The following is a 19614-nucleotide window of genomic DNA, read 5'->3' as shown; positions in this document are numbered from 1 at the left end:
TCTTGTTATTAGGGGTGCTTTCTTATGTATTTAATTCAACAATTACCCAAAGGCAAAGATGACATTTTTGGACTCAGACCCCTGTGAGTGATTGTGGAGTTTGTGCATAATGATCTAATGAGGCAAGAGGACTTTGGTTGTTTCTTTCGGTGCTATGGCCGCAGGGTCCGTGGAAAAGTCCACATCTCTAATGCTGGAATTGTGACTGTATCTGACATAGGTTTGGTCCCCATCCTAATTCAATTACTAACTAGTTATGAAAAGGGGGGGCCCTTAGGCAAATTACTTACTTTCTGTGTTATCAGTCCCATTTCACTTGTAAAATGGGTACATTAGTACTTCTTGGAGTATTCTCAGGATTAAAGGTAATACACTTAGTCAAATGTTTATGCCTGCCACATCTTAAGTAATCTCCGAATGGTGGCTACTGGTTATTATAGGCAAGCTATTTTTTTTACTCTGGGCATTTATTTTCTCATGTTTAAATGATGGAAAAGAGATAATCTCAAATGTTCCAGAAATATGCTCCCCCAAATAAGAAGGGTTAATAAAAAATGTATAAGCAAATAAATATATAGCTCCTTTTGTTACAGGCCATGACATTCCCAGGTGGACCAAACTGAGTGTACTGCTTACTCTATTTACTCAAACACTCTTCATAAATCTCCCCTCCATCCTTGTATGCACCTGATGCAAAACACACACACAGACACACACACACACATACACACTGACATAAGTTTATTGAAATGTGCATTTTCCTAAGGGGATGTTTAGTGTTGGTCTGAGAGTCTATTTATTTTGGAGAAAATGTATTAATCCCCTTTGAAAAGTGGAACTACATTTGCCTATATGTTCAATGGTGGACTTTAAGAGCCCTGTTTCTCCCACTGTTTTCCAAGTCCTTATATATTCCGTTTCTTCAGGCGATGCTCAAAATCCCTCCCTTATTCAGTCAGCTGGGTAGTAACACTTGCCTTAGAGCTGGAAGCTCCTCCAGCAGGGCTTAAGGTTGATGGCCTGATACATAGAGACATGAGGATCACTTTCCTCCCTGGAGAGTACTTCTGGGCTGGCCTTGATCCTGAGCTGGTCTTGCTACTCCTTCCTTACCCCACAGTCTTCCAATAGCAGGAGTGGTGGTGAATATACCGCTTATAGTTGCTCATAACGTTACAAAGCATTAAAATTATTTCAGTCCTCATACCCTAGGGTATGCCCATATTACAGGTGAGGAAACTGAGGTGAGGTCAAGAGACTTGTTTAAAGTCGCATGGCCGGTGTGTGGTTTGGCAGAAAGTCTCCTGTAAAATACCGGGCTCTTTGGTTTCCACTGCAGAAACCGTATATAGTCTTACGGATACAATGGTATAATAGAAGAAGCCTGTGATTTGAAACTAGACAGACTTGGGTTTAGTCCTAGCAATGCCATTTATAAGTGTGTGACATGTTTCAAATTCCTTCACTCCTTGAGCCCCATCTGTGTTATTGTCTATAAAATGAAAGCGAGGAGACTCACTTCATAGAGTTGACAGCGCTATGGTAGACTGAATAACACGCTCCCTCCGCCACACCCCCTCACCCCGCGAGCTAGCCACAGCCTAATTTCCCAGAACCTGTGAATACCTTATATGGCAAAAGAGATTTTTCAGACGTGATTAAGTTAAGATTTGTGATGTGAGGAGATTATCCTGGATACAACCACAAGTGACCTTATAAGAAGGAGGCAGAGGGAGACGTGACTATAGGAGAGGAGAAAGAGCTGTGACCAGGGAACAGAGATTGAAGTAAAGTGGCCACAAGCCAAGGAATGCTGGCAGTTACTAGAAGCCGAAAGAGGCAAAGAACAGATTCTTCCCTCAAGTCTTCAGAAGGAACCAGCCCTATGGACAACTTGATTTTAGCCCCCAAAAAAACTCATCACAGACTCTGCCCTCCTGAAAGGTAAGAGAATAAATTTCTGCTGTTTGAAGCCACTGAATTTGTGGTAACGTGTTACAGGAGCCACGGGAAACTAATACAAGTTAAAAATGAGATGTTGTCTGTCTGTCTTGTGTATAATAGGACCTTAAAAATGGTAATTTTATCTCATTAGATTTCCAGATGCCTTCTTGTTGTAGTTTGTTTAACATGACTTTTTAGGTATTGGCTGGAAGACAGAGAAAGAAAGAGAAATTGAAGGGAGCTGCACCTCTACCATTAGTCTGACACTTTTGAAGTGGCCTCTTGATGTGGGAGCTTTGCAGTGTTGAGTGATATAGCCCAGAATGAGGAGTAAAACTGGACTTAAACATTTCATCCTTATCATTCCAGAGTCAGCCTGACCCTAATAAGTGTCAGGCTTATCTGGGTAGCTGCTCATCTATAACTCTGAGAATTCATCCACAGCATATTTTGTCAAGTGAAAAAAGCTAATTGATCATTGCACTCAAACGAGAGATAAGAAAAGGAGGCTCAGAGCCGTGGCTCGCTTTGCCCACCCACTGAAAATGGTCAGCTGGGGATGAAATCCTGATCTGCTTATTCTTGGAACAGTGTCGCTCATGGAGGAAGTAACTTCTCTAGATCACTGTGAGAGCCACGAAAAACAGAGTTGATTGCTTCAAAACTTTTCCACACAGATTGCACTTTTCTGCATAGACAGAAAAGACAAAAAGGTAACCAAGAAGAGCAAGTGGACACATGCCAAGGTCCCCACTCCTCACTGCTTCTGTGCAAGATCCACAAGTTCCATCTCCCTTTTCGGCTTTTCTTTGGTTTCCTTTTTTGTTCTGTGATCTCATCAGATAAAGCTGTGGTATTTGGAGATGGAAGAAGCCCCACAGTGAGACACCAAGCAAGTCTTTCAGACACTGTCTCAGAGAATGGTCTCTGTAGGGGAAGTTCAAAAACTTTCTAAATTCTTTGGAGCACCTGCCCAGGCCAGGATTGGACTCGACTTGCAGATGAATGGTATATAGGGAGTGAGTATAGATACATGACTCATGGTTTAAGGCAGATGATAGAAGATTTCCCCACAGTGAAAATACTTTATAAGGAAATTATAGTGAAGCCTTGATAATCCCCATGGACAGGAGGGGGTGGGGGCCAGGATGAATCAGTGAGACAGCTGCATTGTAGAAGATGAGCTGAGGGCTGCTCACTTTGAAGTATATTCTGCTAGTAACTCCTGTAAGCTAGTGTAGTATTGCCAATGAGAGCTCCTCTGGGAGCCTGGTTTAATGAGCAGAAATTAGTTGGAAATGGTTACTTTTAAAGGAAGTGGAAGTACTTTAGCTCTTTAGCAAGTTGCAATTTTGTTTGCACAGTTAATCTAATAGGTGATTTATATGAAATTGCTGGTTTTCAACTACATTTGACCTATGTAAATGGCACTTATATATTCGTTTAAGTTAGTAAATTCCAACTTCTGTCACCAAAGCTGTTACAAAGATAAACTCCAGATCAGACCTTGGCTAAATATAAAGTGGCTTGGCCATCTTGCAGTGGAAAGACCAGCCAGGTTGGTGTGGAGGAGGTTCTTTGTGAGGTAGGCCAGTCCTGCAGTTCTGGGAACAATGGGTGGACAATGGATTCCTGTTTCCCATCTGTGAGTATTCTATTGATATCAAAGCTATTTGTAGAATCTAGGTAGAGCAGGAAGATGCCCAATCAAGATGTCACAAGCTGGTGACTGTCATAGTACAAATTCAGGACATTGGAGGGGTTGGGAGATGAGCAGGGAGCACAGATAAAAGGCGTGGTGTTTGTGAGTCCACACCTAGGCAAGTATGTGAGTGGCTGGCTGCTTTCTAAGGGCCCTTCATATGGGAGAGGAATTTTACTTCTGCCACTGGGGATCTGCTATAAATTGTGATTGCTAATTTTTATTGAGCATTTTCAGTGTATTGAAACCCTTTTTTAGCGTATTACACATATTAACTTCATTTGATCTTCATAATTAATCTATGGATAGACACTCTTATTAACCTCAAACTGAGGCATCGGATGTGGAATTAGAATCCAGATCTCTTTTCATCTTGTGCAGGATCCTGTTCACCTTGTTTCTCTAAAGAGTGTATTTTACTGCTTCACTTTCCTTGCTGAAAAAACAGGAGAGAAGAAAGGAAAAGGGCATAGTAATATTTTCATTGACAAACTCACTCAACCGTTTCTTCATTTCTTCATTCCATGCGTATGGATGGGATACACAGACTCTGTACTAGCGGATATTGGGAGCACAGCTGCAAATATGACAGACACAGTCCCTTTCCTCTAGGGCAATGGTTCTCGACCAGGGGTGATTTTACCCTCCAGGGAATATTTGGCAATATTTCTCCATTTTGGTCATCACAATTTGAGGGATGCTTCTGGCATTAAGTGAGCAGAGCTGCTAAAAATCCATGGTGCATAGGATAGTCTCCCATAACAAAGAATTATTTGGCCCAAATGTCAATAGTGCTGCATTTGAATAATGCTTATTTAGTAAGTATGTAGGGACATGGGAATGATGACAACTGCCTAATATATAAGATCGCGACTTAGACCAAAAAATCACACTGTAACACTCTCGATCCTGGGCAGAACTAACTTAATAGACATACAATGGGAGTGTTGGAGACGGGGGAGAATTTGTAAGAGTTGTTTAGTGAGAAGTGAGGAAGAACAGCCTCTTCCAGGGCAGCGCTCCAGGAGGTGAGGAGACCTCACCTGGTTATGGCCGCACCTGAGCAGGCTCTGGGCCTTGTTAAGACACCATAGTTGGGTATTGAAGGAGCAGAGCCACTCACTTCTAGGGATGCAGGGTTGAACAATGAGGATATCTGCCACGGACAGAGAAGAATGTGGCTCGTAACTGGTTTCCAGATGTTTCGGGTCATGTAAGACTCTTGGACTCCTAAAAAAACCAGTAGGCAAAGGGAATAACTCCCCAACACAGTTTAGATTCAATTTTACTAATTATACAGCTACTTTTATTCTATTTTTATTTTAAAAAATTTTATCAATTACCAGTTACTTGGATGAGGACTTAGAACAGAATAGCATGGTTCACAGAAATAAAAAGAAAGAAATGAATGTTTCTTATCCTCTAATATGGTAGACTATTATACGCACTACGGGGCAATAAACATAAAGCTACCAGCTTATGGCTAGCCACAGAAAATGCTAGTTTCCTTCTTCCTTCCCATGGAGAATAATCGCAAATGAAGAAATAGATTTTCCTGTTTTCAGGGAAGTTGCATGATGGTTGGAGAGAGGAGACCTACAAGTATGCCAACTCTTCAATGCCTCAGCATTCTGCTTTGGAGGCCATCCTCTGGCTAGGAGGTACCTATGGCTTAATTAACTATTTTCTTTGTGTACAGATGGTCCCTTCTCCAAAGCTGCTGAGACCAGAGGCTGAAGAGTTTGTCTCTGAGCTTTCTCTGAGACTTCTGAGCCTTTTATGCTAACTCAAACAATCCAAGAGGAATATCAGGTTTCCTCTGGGTAACTGAGAAGGTTCCCTAATGTCTCAGTCATTCCCTAGGTGTTGAATGACCCAGCAGGATTTAAGTAGTACCTTGACCCAATAGTAAGTAGCCAGCATTTACTATGTGGCTGGCACATAATATGTACTCTATAGTTATTGGCTTGGTGAATGATTGAATCTAATCATCTTTGAAGTGCAAGTGTAGATATGAAAAATCGGGCTGACAATTTTTCCTTCTAAAAGTGGCCAATTTAATTTAGTACAGAATTATTATTGTCTAGAACAATAAAAATAACAACCTCAATCTTTCGCTCTGATTGGTGGCTGTCGTGTGAGCAGAACTGGCAGCTGTTAGAGTTACTAACTCCTAGAACTGATGAGTTGGAAGATATTAGAGAGATAATTTTTTCTGAGTTCGAATTTGGTCAACAAATGCCCTCTAAGGCAGCAATGTCTTTACTTTACAAATATTTATTGGACTTGGACATATATCATACCTTGGGTTCAGGTGATGGGATCAAGTCACAGGGATTATAAAGTGATTCATCAGCACTGAAGGAGTTTATAGCCCTATGGGGGAGATAGGCACAGAAACAGGTAATTACAAAACAATGTGATATGTGCCGTAGTGAAAGTCACTATAAGAGGGATCTGTATGATAGAGATGCAGAGGGATAGAGAATCTGTTTTTTCCATTGTTTGAATACTTTCAGTGTCAAGAAATTCATTACCTTAGAAAAATGCAGAGAGAAAGAGCTCATTACCATTTTACAGTCTCTCAACGTATTTTAGTGAGTTTCTACTATGTGCCTACTATGTCAGGTGCAGGAGAGGCAACGAATAAAATAGGCACAGTCCCCACTCTCATAGAACTTTCAGACTCATGGATGAGACATTCATTAAACACATAGATACACAAATAAGCATATAATTACAAACAGTAATGAGTATGAGTATGAGTATGAGAAAAGTCAACTAGCTATGAGACACTCTACACTGGTTCCCAATACCTGGAGAGTGTTTCGATATCTATTTTGCTGAGGAGTTAGCTGAGGCTCCCAACTGTAAAGTGCTTTGCCCAAAGCCACATAGTCGGTAAGTGTCAGAGCTGCGATTAGAACCCAGAATCATCCAATGACAAGTACATGCATTCAACTCCAACTCCTCACCAAGAAGCCTTATGGGATATGGGCTGCCCCATTCAGGAATGGATGATTAAAAATGCAGTCATTTAAACATATCCTTGCTCTTCAGCATACTTTTTACTTTATCTGCCTTTAACACATACCACCAATTTAGGGGTTAATTGTGTACTATCTCATGTTGATTTAAAAATGTGGATTAGTCTTATTTAAGTAAAGACATGGAAAGTCTGATTTTTCCACTCACATCCACCCACCTTCTGTCTGCGCTGATGCTGAACGTAATTCTCATTAAATACTCATTGGTTTAAATCACAGACTTTGAAATTTTTATGTGTTGCATGCAGACTCCAAATAATGAACTAAGATAACCCAATAGCTCTGAGTTTGGACTTTAACTCCTGCAGACCCAAGTTCAAATCCCAACTTAGTTACATACAAGCTGTATGCTCCTGGGCAAGACTGTTCCCCTCCCTGAGCCTCAGTGTTCTCATCTGTGAAATGGGGATCAGAACACCTACATTCAAGTCTGGTGTTAGGAATCAGTGAGATAAAGTGCTTAGTATCGTGCATGCTTAGGACATAGAAAGTGCTAAATAGTTGGCAATTATTATTAGTTTTAAACTTTCCTCTTTATTAAACAAATTTCATCTGAACTATCAAATGAATCTACCTCCCCAGCTTTTAGTTCATTTCTAAAACTAGATATGGTGTTGGAATACTTACTGTGTTTTATTTTTGACCTGAATTTTTTCCCCTTGCCTTTAATACGAAGGGGTCTGATTTGTTTCACTCTCCAGTTTATGCCAGTGGTTCTCAACTGGGGGAGTTTTTGCCACCCAGGAGCATTTGGAAATGACTGGAGACATTTTTGGAGAGGGAGTGGTGCTGGCAACTAGTGGGTTCAGAGGCCAGGGATGCTGTGGGATTTCCTACAACACACAGGACAGCCCCCTATAACAAAGATTCATCCAGCACAGATAGTGCCGATACTGAGAAACCATGGTTTATATCCTCCAGCAGCACGCACGCATGTGCATGCGCACACGCACGCACACACGCACACACAGACACACAAACACACCATGCTCATGCATGCTCACACACATGCACAGCCCAAGATCCCTGAAGCGTGGAGGGAGCAGTGTGTGTGGACCTGAGCCCGGGTGAGCTCTGGGATGATGTCATGCTGGGGGAGACCCACGCAGGCCTGCGGTGAGACACATTACACATGAGGGGGCTCACCATTTCCGTGTAGACCCTCACCTCGCCGCCGCCGCCTCATATCCTGCTCCGGTCCCTCCTGGGAATACAGGGAAACCTCGCAGCAGATGGGGTTTCGCTTAGTCACATTCTCTGTGGTCAGATCCGATTACATAGACAGCAGCTCTGGCTCCGAGGGACCCTCTGTTGCCTGGTGCTCTCTGGGCTGACCTTTCACCTTTCACAACCCAAATGGATCCCAATGACAGACAGGGAGAGGGCTTTGTTCTCAGTTCTATCTATCAAAAGGAGGAAAGCAGAGAAATAGAAAAAAGCCAAATTTTTTCCGAGGGCAAAAATTTCTGTTGTGTATTTTTTGTGCTGATCATGTACTTTTGAAAAAGAAATATATAAATGATAGAAATCTTGAAGGTATTTGTATTTCAGATGAAAGAGTAAGAATGGGTACTAATTATTGAGCAGTTCTAATATTCTAAATAGTGTGCATGTGTTTAACTGATATAATAAAGAGTGAGCAAAGCTGGCTCACACCAGGGCCAGAGCTACTAAGTGGCAAAGCCAAATTCCAACCCAGGTCTCACTTTCTTTGAGGTCTGAGTCTTATCCACTAAGCTGGATGCCTCTCGCTAGTGAGGAGAGAGCTCACAACAGAAAGCGTGACTAATCTAAGACCTCCCCGACACTGAGGAAGGATGGGAGGATCTAGGACTTCTCTGTTGGCATTGCTCGTTACCAAATGAGAAGAACAGGTGAAATTAGTTCCTAGTGCTGCCCATTTCCCAACCAAGCATGCGTTTCTCACCTGGCCATGCTGCTACTGACTTCTATCTCAAGCTGGCCAACTGATGAATAGTGGCATGAGATCAAGGGTGACACACGTGCAAGTAGAGGATATAGTTATTAGGGTAACAATAGCTGCTATAATAGAAAAGACATAGACATTTTCAGTGGCTTAACAAAATGGAAATTAATATCTTTCTCAAGGGGTGTGATAGAAGAATCTTTCCACCTGATGGCTCTATCATCTTGGCTTCCCTGGAAGCTTGGTTTACCAGTAAATCAGCAGAAGTGCGAAGGACCGAGGAGAAGTGCATGGGTGGGATTATGGACCAGACACAGGAGTGACATTTCATTGGCTAGAACGTGACCACATTTAATTGAAAGGAAATCTGGAAATATAGTTTATCTATGTGTCTTAGGAAGGCGAGGAAACGAATTTTATGAATAGCTAGAAGTCTCTGCCACAGTGGGGATCTCTGGGGCTTGTTCTTGAATTTGAAAGAGCTGGTCAGGAATGGGGGGTGAAATTTGGTATGTAACAGATCTGGCTCTGTTGGTCCGATCTCACCTTTCAATGGATAACTAATTCTTTCTGCATACAGATCTCCCTCCTGGTGACAACGATGGGCTAGGGACAAGATAGTGAACAATAGTCTCCTGGGGACTAGACTAGGTCAACCAATCTGTAGGGCAAAAATAGAACTCTTTGAGAATAAGAGTCTGTTGGGCCCTCTTGCCTCTGTTCCATGTGAATCTGCCCATATTTTAAATAATTCCTTGATTCATTTGTTCCATGACATTTATTTGCGCAGACTATTTACAAGGCTAGGCAGAGGGGACCTACATAGCTAGTGCCTGCTCTTGAAGAGCTTATAGTCAAATGTGAAAAAGAGAGGAGGAACAGGGCTGTTATAATCTAACGGCATGAGTCCCATGACTGAGGTAGGTACATGTTATTTGAGAGCCATCTAACCTAGGCTAGAGGGAGGATTAGTTGATTTATCTCTACACTGAGTTTTGAAACATCCTCAAAGTAAAGCAGTTGGGGAAGGATGTTCCAGTGGAAGACACAGCATGTCAAAGGCAAGGAGGCATTGAAGAGCATACAGGAGCAGTTCAGGAGGGGTGGGGAAAGGATCAGTGAGAGGGAAATATGGCTGGACTAGATCATGATGGGTACTGTGTACTCAACTGAGGAACATGCATTTATTCAGCTTTTCTGATATTCCCAAAATGACAATGCCCACTTGAGAATAGAGAGTTTCACAGCACACAATAGCCCTTCCCATGGACGGCCTTGGTGAGAACTTGCAGCTTGTCCGCAGTGATTTGGGTGCCATCAACACCCCTGTGTGCATATCACTGGGTTAGGGACTTCCTCTAGTCATATGTGCAGCTGTAGTTCACATACAATCTCTGCTATACGTTCTTGTCTGTTGTAGCAAAACTGTGTGCCTGAGAGGGCACTGGTTCTCTATCTACTTGAGTATCATTCTCTTTTCCCCAGAATCTCTTTGATAAAATTATGTCCTTCCTCTCTCCATCCCTGAGAAACTCATGGCAGTTTCCGTTCTTCAGAGAAGAAGAATGAGTCACCGAGTAGTCACTATACAGAGACTTAACACCCTCTAGCCATTAGTATTCGTGGAAGAGACAAATTACGAGAATGCGCTGGGAATTAGAATCTCCGTTTCTCGTTTTAATCTATTTTTGAATAGGAAGCAGAGCCACATGGAAAAGATTTGATAATGTTAACAAATGACACAACAGTAACTAACTGAGCCAGGAAGTGTTTCTTTCCACACTCAAGCGATACACTTCAGTTACACAGACTTCTGGGAAAATACCTTTCTCATCTTATATAAAACGCCATTTCATCTTCTAACGTTCAATCCAAATATCACTTGTTCATTTCTCAATATTTAGCTCAGAATGCCTCTCTATATTTTGCTTGTATCTCTAGTCCTTGATTACACTCTTTGCCTTGGATTTTAAATAGTTGCTTCCATATGCGCCTCTCTCATGAGATTATAAAATAAGGTGAGCGACATTTATTATGAGCCTACATACGTGCCATGCACGGGGATAACTATTTTACAAATCCTATTTCGTAGATTCTTTTCAGATTGACTGGGGGCAGATATAACTAGTTCCGTATTAAAAATGAGTAAATGAAGGTTCCTAGATATTAAGCTTCCGGAGGGCTTAAAAATACGTCTTCATCTAACTCTGTGTGCTCCGCGAGCATGACATAACCATTCCCTGAAAACAGAAGAAACAAAATAAATTTTAATGAATCCTTGGAATTCTTCTCTTCCCTACCCAAGGAATACAATATTCACCCAAAGCTCGTTTTACACATAAAAAATAAAATATTAGGAAAGCTCGACTGTAATGTAACTGAGCAGTCACAGTGTTAAATATCTCGGGCTTCTGCTACAAGCACTTACCATAGGACATGTATTGTTCTGTGCTTCGTCATGATAGAAAGAATGTTCCTTGACGTTGGGGTGTATTTTAGGATCATATTTGCAAAACTTCTCCCAAACAGCTATGTGTCACGATGTGGGAAGAGGCTGGGCATCTGGACCACCCTGTGTTCTGCCCTTTGTCAAGCCTATTGTCTCTTTCCCTTGAAATGGCTTACGAAATACAACTTTCCTTTGAGTCAACCCTTGATTTCAGAAAGTCTTCAAACATCTGCTTTTGAGAGAGAGAGAGAGGGAGACAAAGAGAGAGAGAGAGAGAGAGGGTGTGTGTTAGGGAGAAGAGTGGGAAAATGGTTCCCATTCAGTAGCCTGGGGCCCACTGAATTGGAAAATTTCCCCCAAAAGGAAACGTTACAGGAACTCTTCTTTTGCAGACTTTGGAGCAGACTCCTTTCTGTTTTTGGAAAAGCTGTGTGACAAATCCATCATGTTCTCATCCCCAGTGAGAAGGCCGGTTCGGACCTTTACCACTGCAGAGGGAGTTTGTTAGCCCGTTTCCCATCAGCTGGATGAGCTGGTTCCTCTGTGGGGGGATGTGGTCCCATGGAGATGGTGAAGCCATATTTACCATCCCTGAAAGAGGGAGCCTGGGGGGTGGCCCTAATGAGTTAATGACAATGTTTAAGTTTATTTAACTTTTGCAATCATGCCGTTTGCAGATATATAGCATTTATTATGAGAACATACTGAGTCCATTATGGGGTGAAGATGATAATCAGGATATTCATTCATTTATTTAATATGTAATTACTGATTACTTGCTCCGTATATAGCACTGTTCTGAACAGTGAGGAATTTAGATGTACCAGGGAACTTGCCCATAAGAAGCGTATAGCGCAGAAGAGAAGACAGACAAGTAAAGTGACAACTGTAATCCAGTGTGATAAGTGCCATCACAGAGTGAGTAAAGGACCTAGGTGGGCGGGAGTGAAGAAAAGGCTTGTTGGAGAGGGTTAAACCTGAACAGAATTTTGAATCCGATTTGGAGTTATGGAGGAGAGAGGCAGAAGGGTCTGTCCTTACCAGAGTGTGGAGGGGAGAAACAGCATGTTGAATTTTAGGAATGTTAGTGGAGGGACAGTGCGGGGACAGAGGGAGTGATAGGGGTTGGGCTGATGAGACAGGCAAGGGTGGTAGATTCTCGTTCTGGACCTTGAGAGCCATGTGAAAAATTCTGAATTTTACTCCTATAGGTAGGTGAAGAGAGGCCATTCCAGGGTGTCGGCAGAGCAGAAACCAGGATAGATTAATGCTTTAGAAATATCATCCTGGCTGCGGTGTGAGGCTGAGTTAAGAAGAAGGCAAATTGGAGTCAGACCAGTGAGAGGTTGTCATGGTCATTTAAGCAAGAGGTGACATTAGTTTGTACTAAGGTGGGAGCTGTGGGAATGGAGGGAAGTAAAAAGATTTTAATGACATTAAAGACAAGTTTGCCAGGGTTTGGCAATTGATTAGATGTGGGCATTGAGGTAGAAAGAAGCAGCCTTCTGGATGGGGGGCCCCATGGATGGAGAGGTCACTTGCCGAAATGAAATTAAGGGAAGAATGACAGTGACCACCATTTTGACCTGGGAGTTCCAGCTCAGGAAGAGAGGCAAGAGTGGCAAAAGGCCTTCACAGTGAGCCCGGGCATAGCATGACACAGTGCCCATGTTTCATTTATCTATAGACCTGGCCTGTGAGCACATACACCTAGAACCCACTTACTTGAGATGGAGCCAAGGGGAGGCCAAATTCGCGTCTAGAGGCATTCTCCCTGCTGGTTTGGTGTATGTTTATTCTCACAGTCCCTAACAGTGAGATAGTGATCATGATACTTACAGAGAGATGGTACTGCTTGGATTTGTAAATAGTCTAATTCTTGTTGCTATATGATTTGTTGCTATATGCTATAAGGCAAGTTCCTTAACCCATCTATGACTCAGTGTCCTCATTAATAAGCAGGGAATCATAGTTCCTTCTTGACAAATTTGTTGTAGAGAAAAAAAATGTGTAGACCCATATGTAAGGGAATAGGCACCTGATAAATATTGATCAGACATGAATAATTCTTACCTTATTCTTAGTTTATTTTCTCTTTTCCCCAGTATAAAACTTCCTGGATACATCGTATGTCATGGATTCGAAGTCCTGCTCTTTTTGAGGAAAAAAAGGGCTGAGAAGCCAACTAAGGGTTTTTGTTTGTTTGTTTTTGTTTTTGTTTTTGTTTTCTCTTCTCTTCCCTTCCCTTCCCTTCCCTTTCCTTTTCGAGAATCTGTTTGGATCCAGTGCTGGGCTAGATATTTTTCATATCTTCTAACCCATGGCCATCCAAAATTATGATCCTAAAATTTTGATCTAGTCACGGGGAAGCCCTTGCTCAAAGGAACAAGCTTAAATGTCAAATGCCTCAGCGAGGCTTTCGAGGCTTGTTATGACCTATGCATAACTTGCTTTTGCACTTTATCTCCTACCCCAACTTCCTAAATGCTGATTCTACCCTCTGCATTAGCCACAATATACCTTCCATCCTTCAACTGTCATGATCGTATGTGCTGCCATGTCAAAGTGTTTGCTGTGCCTTCTGCTAGGACTGCCCTTCATTCTCACTTCTTAATTAAGACCCTGCTCAGATAACACCACCTCTTGCAGAATTGATCGCCCTGTCTTCTCTGGTTTCTAGCACCTTGATAGTATTTCTAATATAGCACTTATTATAGAGTATCTTAATTATTTGTTCATAATTTTGTCTTTCCTTAGTAAACTTTAAGATCTTCAAGAGCAGAAACTGTGTCTTTCTGGCCTTCAAAATCCCAGATCCTAACCTGGAACGTGGCATAGAGTGGGTATTTAGGTAAAGCTTACTGAATGAGTCAATGGATAAATAAACCTCACTTAAAATTGAAGCAGCAGTAGGTAGACAGCATGTTTTTCCCCTCCTCCGACCACCTCCTTGCCTTCGCCCTAGCTCAGCAATCTGCTCGGAAAAGAGAGCATCTGGAATGGACCACAGAAGAAAAGAACAAAACATGATACGCGTATTTATTGCTTTGCTTGTGTTCCCCAGGCAAGACATTGATTCTAAGGCACTGGTATTATATATTGTAATTAAAAATTAGAGTTTTTTTTAACGTATCAATAAAGACCCAGGGTTTAAAAATCTTTCAATTTTCTAATGCACGTTAGGTTATCCAGTTATAACGGGTAAAATGGGTCTAGGGGTAGGAATACTAGGCTAGAGTTGACAAGGAGGCCCAGATCTAGTCCAATCTCAGCCCAACTTGACGGATAACATTTATACTTAGAAAAATGTGCCATTTTTACTTCTTTTACATGGATTATTTCATCATTACTTTGAATTTCCTTGAGCACTTACCTTTTAATCTGTCCTGTTATACTTATTGAAGAGAATTCGCTGTGGAAAAACAGAGTAGTATTCAAGACTTTGCTTTTCTACTCTCTAAAATCATCTTGGAAAACTATATACATTTTTAAGTTAACATGTTTTTAATCGTACATTTAAATAGTTGCAAAGGATGTAATTTCAAGTATATTGAAAACATAGTCATTAAAAATAAAACTGTCTTATCACTCTTTTAAATGGATTTAATAAAATCTAAATTCCATAGTGATTAGATGCCACCATTTACCCATTAAGAAATATATGAATAAGATCTTTTTAACAGTTGAAAACCTACATAGTTCCTTTTCTCCTTAAATATGCATTTCCATTCCATTTCTTCCACAAGAGTTTACCTAATGTGGCACATTTTTATACTTGCAAATCTTTCATAGATCATGTTATCATATTCCTCTGAAACAAAACATATATACATATATATATAAATTGATATATTAAAATTTCTTTATGTTCTGTAAATATAAGGTTCTAGCTCAACACAATTTCTTCCAGATTGAATTATCATAACAATCGTTAGAAGCAGTCAGTTTTTTGATCCACTATACATTTATTAAAGTTTTGATGAATATTTATGACATGAAACATAGGTTTTATTGAAAATGCTTCTCTGAATTAGTTACATTATTTCAGTTAGATCATATATCTGTTGAGGAACAATCATTACTAATAGCATGAGATGGTATTATATAAGTTCTTTTTTCTAGAATTTTTTGGCTGTAAGCACTGAGAAACCTATTCACGGAAACAAATAGCTTAGAAAAGAAAGACTTTTTTTATGATCTCCTACCACATTGTGTGCCAAAAATCACATAAGGATAATGATCCAAAAGCATTTTTAAGATTTCTCAATTGACATTTTAATTAGGTTCCTTTTCAGTTTTGTTGTAACCAAAGTGTTGTAAGTCATATGACTTGGAAAATCATGTTACTAGATCATTAGTCATTCACTTTCTCAACAGTTACAGCAGAATTTTGAATTGTACCTTTGTTGGGTCCCCCAGAAATTTGTATACTCTAAGGGAACTCAGGATGAGTGAGAGTTATGACTTCCTTTTGTAAGGTGGGAGAAAGGCATTTATGAAAAAGAGACTCATTATGCTCTGATTCTTGAGAAAAAATACAAATGGAAGTGGAGAATCTGAAAATTCCCTTAAAACTTTTTGCCAACTGGAGCCCTTGGAAAATCCTCGAGTACGTCTGGGGGTTCAGTGCACTACGGTCTGAAAGTTGCTGTAATTAAATTAAGTATTCTCAGAGAGGAAGCATGGTTGTACAGGTAACAACAATGAGATAACAGTGCAAAGCTGCCAGAAGCCAAATTCATATTGACTTCTATGGACCAGACCATGCAACTCAGAAGTGGGAAAAACTAACTCGTGTTTCAGCAATCTAGGTGGACTTTATGAATGATCTGGGATTCAAATTAATCCTTGATTTACAGAAACAGAATGTTAAATCTGAAATAAACTTCAGAGACCGTCTCTTCTGGAGAAGGCAATGAAGCATTATTTTTTATTTCAATTTTGATTAATTGTTAGTGACTGCTTAGAATTCTACATTAAGAAAGATTTAGAGGAATCATCTGGAGGATCTGTAGGAAAGAGTGCTGTGATTGATTAGCCATGCCTGTCAGGAAAGCAGGAAAAGAAGTGGAACAGGTGCTCTGTATTTGCCATCCCTGAGCTGATTCAAGTACGTATAGTCCATGTACTAGAGGGAGAGCTGAAACCCAGGGAGCAGGAAGCTCAATCAAAATTTCATAGCTAATTAGTGGCAGGATGGGCAGAATTACTTATTTTCAACATTTGGTGCTCATTGTGCACTTGGTAACAGTTGCTACCAGAAAATTTTGGGGTCATTTAGATTTGGAAGGGAGCAAAGTCTGACTGCAAATATGAGCTGTTCTTTCTTTTAGAGAGCCTTTAGGTTCCTTCACATTTGTTTTCTGTGCTATTTGCTGAATCAAGGAAATGGATCATCCATTCTGAAGGACTGAAAAACTGAAAATACTAGGAGCATGATATTAGTTTCCCACTCAGATGGAGCTCAGGAAAAATCATAAACCATATAAGCAACTCACTACTCAGTCTGGCCATTGATTCTACTTCATCCTGGCCCAGGAAGACAGATCTACAGAGTAGAGTTAAAAGGCTTACAAGGCCTTTTGCTCTTCCACCTATCTACGGTATCCGTTCATTCCTAGCATCTTGCACACTTGTAGGCCCACATGAGTCCTTTTGCCATTTGAGTAATATCAGCTCTTGGAACTGGAGTAGACTAGACATACCCTGATGGAACGATTAACCTATATATAACATGCATTTTACCGTACATACAAAATTGTATATTGTTTTTCTCCTTTTTCTTTTGGATCTCTTACTTTTTTTTTTCTTTTTCTTTTTAATCTACAGCATAATAATCAGTTGATTCCAGGTCAAATAATGCTGCAACAAACAACCTTATGCATTCATCTTGGCGCACTTCTGAGAATTTATCTAAAAAAGATAAATTCCTGGAAGTAGAGTGACTGCAACAAAGCTTTTGATCTCCGTAGATACTGCCAAATGGATTCGAAAAGGTCTCACCAATTTATACGCCCAGCAATGGCATATGGGAGCACCGGCTCTCCCACATCAGGCTAACACTGGTATTTTCAAATACGAATAAGAGGAGAATGTGAATATAGTTTTAAATTAGACTCGAGGCATCCCCCTTGGCTAGCCCAGCCTGTGTCTCCCCAAAGCAATATAGCTGGGTGATGGCATACTCCACAGACTCTGCACAGAAGGCTGAATGCTCCCGCTTCATGGGAACAGGAGGTGTTTCTTCAGTCTATGCCCTACTTGGCATCTGTCCCTGAGAGACCCAGCCAGTGTGGGAAGCCAGCCTCTCTGATGGCAAGAAAGAGTGGATTGGAAACAAATTGATCTTTTCACAGCTGGCCGTTCTCTTCTTTCCCTTTAACTTGGACCCAGCTCAGAACAAGGTCACTGATGTTCTGCAGCAACAAAGATGGCATTATTGAGGACTGCCTCCTTTTGTGGGGGGGAGTTTTGTTCCCCAAGAATTGCCTCAGTAGTGTCAACCATGACAAGCCTGGAGACGGCATAGCTGTGAGTCTGCAGGGATCTCCAAAGCGACACCCCAACTGTCCATCCTGTTGATGACCATGTACTCTTCTATTGGTGTTCACAATGTTGTTTAAAGGATGTCAGATGACTCAGTTCAACAGACCATAACCTTTTATTCATCCTTCCTGGAGGCCCATGGACAGAGGGTGAGAGAGTTTGGGATACAAAGTAAAAAGGACTGTGTGAGCGAAGGGGAAAAGAATCTAGTGCTTTTTTTCTAGCACCTCCACTCCTATCACTCATCTTATTTTTCTTTAACATTTATACCAGCTGTTTGTTGCCTGCCTCCTTTACTAGAATTAAGACTCCATGAGGGCAGGGACCTTGTTTAGTTCACAACTTCATCATTAGTTCCTAGAGTACCTCCTGGCCCATGGCAGGTGCTTGATACCTATTTGTTGAATGAATAAATGAAGTTATTGAGGACCTTCTGTGTTGCACAATTTTGTGGATGTAATGCCATTTCATGTTTCAACTTTATGAGATATACTTATTATTTTCATTTATGGCTAAGGAAATTGAGCCTCAGAGATTAAATAACACTTCCAGAACCACTCAACTGGTAACTGGTAAAACTGAGATTTTCATTTAGGCCTGACTGACCCCAAACCTATCTTCTAGACCACAAGAATTCTGATTTTGCATAGTTCGAACTAAAAAACATTAAAGACTTTTGAAAGCAGTGAAGGACATGGTCATCAAAGGCATTTTCACTTGAGCATAATACGCTCAACAAGAACAGATTCCTTCCTGCCCTCACTAAGGTGCGAAGATCTGAAAATGTTAAGTTTATTGAATCCTTGCTTATTTGTGGACAAGGACTAGGGCTAATTTATATGCATTTGCACAAATTTTGGGAGCTCTAAGCAGAGTAACAAGTCAGAGCCTTATATTGACAGTGCGTGAGTCTAAGGAAAGGTGCAAATATTTAACAAAGTCATGTTGTGTGCAAGGAACCATGCTTTAAATAAATGATTTCACTTAGTTCTCACAAATTTCCTTTCTTCTTCCTCCCTTCCTCCCTTCCTCTTTCTCTCTCTATCTTATTCCATTCCTCCTCACTCATATATCCTCCCTTCCTTCCTTTCTTCTATTCCTTTCTTCATTCCTTCTTCCATTATTATTTCCAGCTTCCATTTGTTCTGTCTCTGTTTCTGTCTTTGTCTCTGTCTCCCCCTTCTTTCTTCTCTCTCTCTTTTTTTCTTTCTTCCTCCCCACTGCTCCCAGCTTTCTCTCTCTCTTTCCCTCTTAATTTCCACACGAGAATTTGACAGTTTGATTAGGTAATATGCAGTGGTAGGGCCAGCATTTAAATCTACATCTATATATCTATAGAGCCTCTTCTCTTTCTACTCACCATGCGACCACCAGAGTGTTGAGCGGGGACTGTGGTCTCAGTTGACTAAATACAGTCATAGGCACAGAGGGTGCTGCATAAATGACCAATTGGCAGACTTCTGACAGCCTGGTCTTAAGCCAGTGACCCACAGAGCTTCTTGGGGTTTGGCACCATGCCTGGTATGACTTGATCCTTTAACTGTTTCTTTCTTTTGTCAGCCAACCCCCTGAGGGAGCCCTGTCTCCTTCTTGAAAGTCTGTGCTGGAATCAGAGGTCTCCACGAGGGTTCCGGAAGCCCACACTCAGTGCTGTGGTTTACCCTGGGAACTGGCTGTAAGGTAATGCTCTGAGATCAGTCCTTCCAGCTCCCAACTCAAAGATCCACAAACTCCAGGCTCCCAGGGGTTTTGAGCTGCCAGTTATGATGAAATATTAGCACAGAAGAAAATAATTTTTTTCTATTTTGGGTTTCTAATCAAGGCAGCATGGTTACAGGATGATTTATGTACTTGTAAGTATTTTCAAAAAGTTCCTTTTAGTATTGTTCTTTTTCTCATCATTCCTCTTATCACTTGGGCTCAGCTTGTTGCTTCTCAGGAATCTGCCTTTTTTTCTTCCACCTACAAAATGCCAAACACATGTTCCCAATCTAGCTCT

At 41.0% G+C, this 19614-nt stretch overlaps 2 long non-coding RNA genes across 6 annotated transcripts in view; one reads left to right on the top strand and one right to left on the bottom strand.

Moving 5' to 3' along the window:
• Positions 1–1561: 1561 nt before the first annotated feature.
• LOC120605789 (uncharacterized) overlaps positions 1562–19614 on the top strand; it is a 70025-nt gene continuing 51972 nt past the window's right edge. The window contains exon 1 of the long non-coding RNA XR_005653713.1: positions 1562–1944. This is a non-coding gene — a long non-coding RNA (uncharacterized LOC120605789). The remainder of the gene's footprint in view (positions 1945–19614) is intronic.
• The window catches only part of LOC120605788 (uncharacterized), a 16408-nt gene continuing 4517 nt past the window's right edge, over positions 7724–19614 (bottom strand). For 2 of the 5 annotated variants that reach the window (XR_005653712.1, XR_005653711.1), the window contains exons 2-6: positions 14443–14481; positions 13143–14063; positions 11049–11301; positions 8621–8736; positions 7724–8096 (exon numbers count right to left, since the gene is read on the bottom strand). This is a non-coding gene — a long non-coding RNA (uncharacterized LOC120605788). Of the gene's footprint in view, positions 8097–8620; positions 8737–11048; positions 11302–13142; positions 14064–14442; positions 14482–18975; positions 19073–19614 lie in introns of those variants that run through there. The other 3 variants (XR_005653710.1, XR_005653708.1, XR_005653709.1) reach the window with 3 other exon arrangements.

Source organism: Pteropus medius, unplaced genomic scaffold, assembly GCF_902729225.1.
Source record: "Pteropus medius unplaced genomic scaffold, Ma_sr-lr_union100, whole genome shotgun sequence".
Lineage (NCBI taxonomy): Eukaryota > Metazoa > Chordata > Mammalia > Chiroptera > Pteropodidae > Pteropus > Pteropus medius.
This window is presented reverse-complemented; position numbering and strand designations above follow the sequence as displayed.